Source organism: Lissotriton helveticus, chromosome 9 (genome assembly GCF_964261635.1).
Source record: "Lissotriton helveticus chromosome 9, aLisHel1.1, whole genome shotgun sequence".
Classification (NCBI taxonomy): Eukaryota; Metazoa; Chordata; class Amphibia; order Caudata; family Salamandridae; genus Lissotriton; species Lissotriton helveticus.
Window position 1 is genome coordinate 2965745 of NC_136070.1, and position 6898 is coordinate 2972642.

Consider the following 6898-nt stretch of genomic DNA (forward strand, 5'->3'; position numbering starts at 1 on the left):
AGGTTACATAAAAAGAAAACACACGGGCAGATTTACAAGAAACTGATGCATCTCTGCATTTTAGAAGAGATGTGTCACTTTACTTGCTTCGTGCAAAAAAACCTTGCACCATATGGATGCATCACATTTGCAATGCGGAGCACCATGACCCAAGGATTGACAGTTGCATCACATATCTGTTGGCGCAAAGGTTACTCATTGCTGCAGTCGTGTCGCAAGCACGGTGCAACTCCACCAGTGCTCAGGAAGGCCTATACCTATTGTGCTGCGTCACCCCTTACGCCTGTTTCAAACAGGCGTGGGGTTTTGATGCAGTTGCGTCGTAGAAGTGGCTCAGTGAAATCTTGTAGATTTCACTATGTCACTTTTACGAGGCTTTCTTGCGTCGGAATGCCCACCCTGCATACATTATACCTGATGCAGGTATAATGTGGTTAGGTTTTCCTGTTTTCAGTTTCTATTTTTGGTCAATTCTGGTGGATTTTTTTTCAGTTTGTGCAATACCTTGAAAAAACTGGTAATCGGTTGTTACACATTTTCGTGCCATTAAAAACAGCAGTAACTGTGTTTTTCTGGTGTTAATGGAATTTGAATTTAATTTTAATTATTGCTTGCTTTCTGCACTGATGCCTGTGTCTAGATAGCATGTGCACAAGGTATATGAGGTCCAAATACGTTTTACTGCACCGGAATGGACAGAATGGTTAATAGCATTCTTCATTGGCTCTGAAGATTGTAAAGATGCGTTCAGCATACCGTCTAGCAAGTGACAAGGATCTCTTACAGGGAAGCACTACAGCTCAGGTACTTTTTCATAGATGTAGTTGAATTACTGCAAATACAAACAATATCACTCCGATCTTTATTGAAGTTGGTAGGAACGTTTTTCTGCAGCATTCCAAGTGACACCGTGTTCCATGTTTACCAAACGTCTGGTGTCATGTTTTCACCACTATCTCAGATGCTTGGAGACAACATTCTTTCCACACATACCTGTCACTACATCTATCATTGAATGTTTAAAGTCTGGTGTGTTTGACAATTCACTTACAAACAATACTGGCTCGCTAGAAAAGGGGGCTGATGTATCAAAGGATTTCACCGATTCTCTGTCTGTGGGTAAATGTGATGGTACATAATAGCAAAGATTCTTATGAAACCAGCCATTTTCCCTATCAGTGAAATCAAATATAGGCAAAATATCAAATAGGATTTAGATATTTCCAGATTCTCTACAGTTTATAAAATAACTAAATAAGACCCAAAACATGCTTCTAAACATTGCATCTTTAGACCAAAGACCACAAAACTGAAAAAAGCAGATGGAAGAAGAGACAATGTTTTAGTGACATCCCTAAACAACAAAACTCAAGCAGAATAATGTCAGCCCTGTCTTTCTTGATGCTGCCTCGTATAACAAAGTTACATTGCTTTGGCCCCTTAAGGAAGAAATAAAAATGACTCCTTCACTCCATCTTTTGCTTTCTTTGATTGGCACTTAGTTTATGATTGAAAAGGTGTTTTTTCAGTGTTTATATGTTTACACCGGTGATGGCTATTTTCCTTTCAGTGGGGTTTCATCAGTTATTATAAGTTTAAACCTAAAGCCAGATAGCCTAAATGTGGTGCAGGGCTTTACAACGTGACGCATCTCCCTAGATGCATCATGTTGTAAATGTGGCGCATTGTTTACTCTGCCGCTGCGTCATTAAAGTGACACAACAGCGGCATAAATGTGTCGCAAGGGGCTGGTAAATCTTCCCCACAGTGTTTATATCAAAATACTTCTATTCATTACACAACACTCACTAACACATCAGCATAACTCCTACACAGAGATATCAACACAATACACACAAATACTTCAAATGCAATCAGGTAAGTAGCACAAAATACAGTGGCCTCTAGGGGAAGACCAAACCATATATTAAACAAGTGGAATGCGAACTGCAAGGAGGAACTGGACTAGGACCGGAAGACCCACAGGAGCTGGGGAAACAAGGAACCACCCAAGGTAAGTAAACAGGACCCCACGGAGGCTTGTGCAGAATAGGAAGACAGCTACGTAACCAAAGGAAGTCAATGGAGAAGTTGTGGTTGCAGTTTTGCAGAAGAAGGACCCTTCCCAGAGGACGCTGAAAAATTCCCTTGGAAGACGGAAGTTTAGAAAGCTACCCCACCCTTGGATGCCCTGGGAACCAGGTTACCTACACCAGGAAAGCCAGGTGCAAAGGGGTGAAGAGACGTCGGAAACCTCTGTAGACGACAATGGAAGACTAAGAAGTAAATGCCTCTGGTGAAGACGGTGAAAAAGTCCAGAAGGGTAGATTCTGCAAGTGAAGAACCTGCAAGCAGAGGGGACAGAGTCTATGCCACTCGAGTGACCTGGAAGCACGAAGACACAATGCGCACCGATGTCGGGAGGTTCAGATGAGTCAACAGTGACTTTGTCGCTGCAGCTGTAAGGACCAGGCGACGCAGAGGAAGACCAAGAGACATGCATGAGGTGTCCCACGTTGTATGTCGGTGAGTAGGTGGCCGATGTCTGGCAGGAGCACCAACAAGCCCTGGTAGCCGAAACTGGCGTGTAGAAGAGAGAAGGAGCAATGTTGGAAGAAGCACCCTGCCCTCGGGACTGAAGAGCCTGCCATAGGGGTGACATATGTTTTAAGTGCAGTAACCTCAGATATAAGGAAACGTATATATGTTGTGAAAGGTGCAAGCACAAACTCACACAGGCTGCAACGGCAGGCCTGTAGTCACAGTTTAAGTGGACTCCCATGGGTGGCATATTACATGCTGCTGCCCATGGGAGACCCCTGGCGTACCCATGGCCTAGGTACCTCAGTACCATATACTAGGGACTTATAAGGGTACACCAGTAGCCGATTGTGGAGGCACCAAAGTACTTACCAGAACCAATTTCAGAGGTGATCGCACAGTTGCAGGGGTTCTGATTAGCAGGATCCCAGCAGACTAGATAAAACAAGCATTTGCAATGCATAAGGTCTCGCATTAGGAAAGTTTGAGCTATTGGTATTTTAAATGACACATTTTTTATATATGTGTTGGTTTTGAAAATAGCAAAAATAATAGCTTTGTCATTTACAATGCCAATAGTTATAACTTGTGACACCTATAGCATTTGTAATGCAATATGTGTTGTATTCACGTGACTTAGATGTATTGATATTACAAATAACAATGGCTTTGAATTTTTTTAATAATTAATACTTAAATAAAAGTTATTGTAATTTATAATGGCAATAGCTTAAACTTTTGTAAATAACTTTTGTGAAGAATATGTTCAGTGTATTTTATTGTGACGAAAATCCAAGAACAGAAGTGAAATACTAACCTCTTTTTGCGACATTTGTAATAAAGCTTGAAACATGGAGAGATCATATTTGACCCAGTTGTTGGTAAATGGTTGCACAGATTGATGCTGTGGTGGGGCTGAGAGATGTTGTGGTGGCGACTAGTGATGCTGTGGCATTCAATGATCCTGTGGTAGCGCATAGTGATGTTGTTGTGCCCCTTAGTTATGCTGTGGTGATGCGATAGAGTGAGTGGGATAGATAGATAGAGTGAGGGCGATAGATAGATAGAGGGAGGGCGATAGATAGAGGGCGATAGAGAGATTGAGTGAGTGAGCGAGATAGATAGATAGATAGATAGGAGTGAGGGCGATAGATAGATAGAGTGATGGCGATAGATAGATAGAGTGAGGGCGATAGATAGAGTGAGGGCGATAGATAGATAGCGTGAGGGCGATAGATAGATAGAGTGAGGGCGATAGATAGATTGATAGATAGATAGAGTGAGGGTGATAGATTGATAGATAGAGTGAGGGCGATAGATAGATTGATAGATAGATAGAGTGAGGGCGATAGATAGATTGATAGATAGATAGAATGAGGGCGATTAGATAGATAGAGTGAGGGCGATTAGATAGATAGAGTGAGGGCGATAGATAGAGTGAGGGCGATAGATAGAGTGAGGGCGATAGATAGAGTGAGGGCGATAGAGTGAGGGCGATAAGATAGAGTGAAGGCGATAGATAGATAGAGTGAGGGCGATAGATAGACAGATAGAGTGAGGGCGATTAGATAGATAGACTGAGACCGATAGATAGAGTGAGGGCGATAGATAGATAGAGTGAGGGCGATAGATAGACAGAGTGAGGGCAATAGATCGATAGACAGAGTGAGGGCGATAGATCGATAGACAGATAGAGTGAGGGCGATAGATAGTTGTGTGTGTGGTTGTGTGTGGTTGTGGTTGTGTGTGTGGTTGTGGTTATGTGTGCGTGGTTGTGTGTGTGTGGTTGTGTGTGTGTGGTTGTGTGTGTGTGGTTGTGTGTGTTATGCTTTGTTTTTCTATGTTTTGTTATGCTATGTTTTGTTGTGTTTGGTATGCTATGTTTTGCTAGGCTATGATATGTTTTGTTTTGTTATGCTATGCTATGTTTTGTTATGTTATGCTATGTTTTGTTATGCTATGCAATGTTTTGTTTTGCTATTCTATGCTTTGTTTTGTTATGCTATGCTATGTTTTTTTGCTATCCTATGCTTTGTTTTGTTATGCTATGCAATGCTTTGTTGTGTTTGTTATGCTATGCTTTGTTATGCTATGCTATGTTGTGTTGTGTTGTGTTTTGCTATGCTTTGTTTTGCTATGCTATGTTTTGTTATGCTATGTTTTGTTATGCTATGCTATGTTTTGTTATGCTATGCTTTGTTATGCTTTGTTATGCTATGCTATGTTTTGCTATGCTTTGTTTTGCTATGCTATGTTTTGTTGTGTTTGATATGCTATGTTTTGCTATGCTATTATATGTTTTGCTATGCCATGTTTTGTTATGCCATGTTTTGTTAGGCTATGTTTTGTTTTGCTATCCTATGCTTTGTTTTGTTATGCTATGCTCTGTTTAGTTTTGCTATCCTATGCTATGTTGTGTTTTGTTATGCTATGCTATGTTGTGTTTTGTTATGCTATGCTGTGTTTTGTTATGCTATGCTATGTTTTGTTATGCTATGCTATGTTTTGTTGTGTTTTGTTATGCTATTTTTTGTTATGCTATTTTTTGTTATGCTATGTTTTGTTGTGCTTTATTACGCTATGCTTGGTTATGCTATGCTTGGTTATGCTGTGCTTGGTTATGCTGTGCTTGGTTATGCTGTGCTTGGTTATGCTGTGCTTGGTTATGCTGTGCTTGGTTGTGCTGTGCTTGGTTGTGCTGTGCTTGGTTGTGCTGTGCTTGGTTGTGCTGTGCTGTGTTTTGCTGTGCTGTGCTGTGTTTTGCTGTGCTGTGTTTTGCTGTGCTGTGTTTTGTTGTGCTGTGCTGTGTTTTGCTGTGCTGCGTTTTGCTGTGCTGTGTTTTGCTGTGCTGTGTTTTGCTGTGCTGTGTTTTGCTGTGCTGTGTTTTACTGTGTTTTGCTGTGCTGTGCTGTGTTTTGCTGTGCTGTGCTGTGTTTTGCTGTGCTGTGTTTTGCTGTGCTGTGCAGTGTTTTGCTGTGCTGTGCTGTGTTTTGCTGTGCTGTGTTTTGCTGTGCTTTGCTGTGCTGTGTTTTGCTGTGCTGTGTTTTGCTGTGCTGTGCTTTGCTGTGCTGTGCTGTGTTTTGCTGTGCTGTGCTGTGTTTTGCTGTGCTTTGCTGTGCTGTGTTTTGCTGTGCTGTGTTGTGCTGTGCTGTGCTTTGCTGTGCTGTGTTTTGCTGTGCTGTGTTTTGCTGTGCTGTGCTGTGTTTTGCTGTGCTGTGTTTTGCTGTGCTGTGCTTTGCTTTGCTGTGTTTTGCGGTGCTGTGCTGTGTTTTGCTGTGCTGTGTTTTGCTGTGCTGTGCTGTGTTTTGCTATGCTGTGCTGTGTTTTGCTGTGCTGTGTTTTGCTGTGCTGTGTTTTGCTGTGTTGTGTTTTGCTTTGCTGTGTTTTGCTGTGCTGTGCTGTCCTGTGTTGTGTTGTGCTGTGTTGTGTTGTGCTGTGTTGTGCTGTGCTGTGTTGTGTTGTGCTGTGCTGTGTTTTGCTGTGCTGTGTTTTGCTGTGCTGTGCTGTGTTTTGCTGTGCTGTGCTTTGCTGTGTTTTGCTGTGCTGTGCTGTCCTGTGCTGTGTTTTGCTGTGCTGTGCTGTGTTGTGTTGTGCTGTGCTGTGTTGTGCTGTGCTGTGTTGTGCTGTGCTGTGTTTTTCTGTGCTGTGCTTTGCTGTGTTTTGCTGTGCTGTGCTGTCCTGTGCTGTGTTTTGCTGTGCTGTGCTGTGTTGTGTTTTGCTGTGCTGTGTTGTGTTGTGCTGTGCTGTGTTTTGCTGTGCTGTGCTGTGTTTTTCTGTGCTGTGCTGTGCTGTGTTGTGTTTTGCTGTGCTGTGCTGTGTTGTGTTTTGCTGTGCTGTGCTGTGTTTTGCTGTGCTGTGTTGGGTTTTGCTGTGCTGTGCTGTGTTGTGTTGTGTTTTGCTGTGCTGTGTTTTGCTGTGCTGTGTTGTGTTTTGCTGTGCTGTGCTGTGCTGTGTTTTGCTGTGCTGTGTTTTGCTGTGCTGTGTTGTGTTTTGCTGTGCTGTGTTGTGTTTTGCTGTGCTGTGCTGTGTTGTGTTGTGTTTTGCTGTGCTGTGCTGTGCTGTGTTGTGTTTTGCTGTGCTGTGCTGTGTTGTGTTGTGTTTTGCGGTGCTGGTAAGGGTATGTGAGGGTGTGTGTGAGGGGGTGTGAAGGTGAGGGTGAGGAGATATGTGAGGGTGAGGAGGTGTGTGAGGGGTGAGGGGGTGAGGGCGTGAGGGCGTGAGGGTGAGTGTCTCCAATGAATGTCACTGCTTCGCCTTCTTTGAAAATGTTCAGTGCTGCAAATAGAGCATGCCGCCCTAATTATCACAGCATGAGGCCCCAAAGTGATAATTATCACAGCATGCAGAGAGCCGCCCC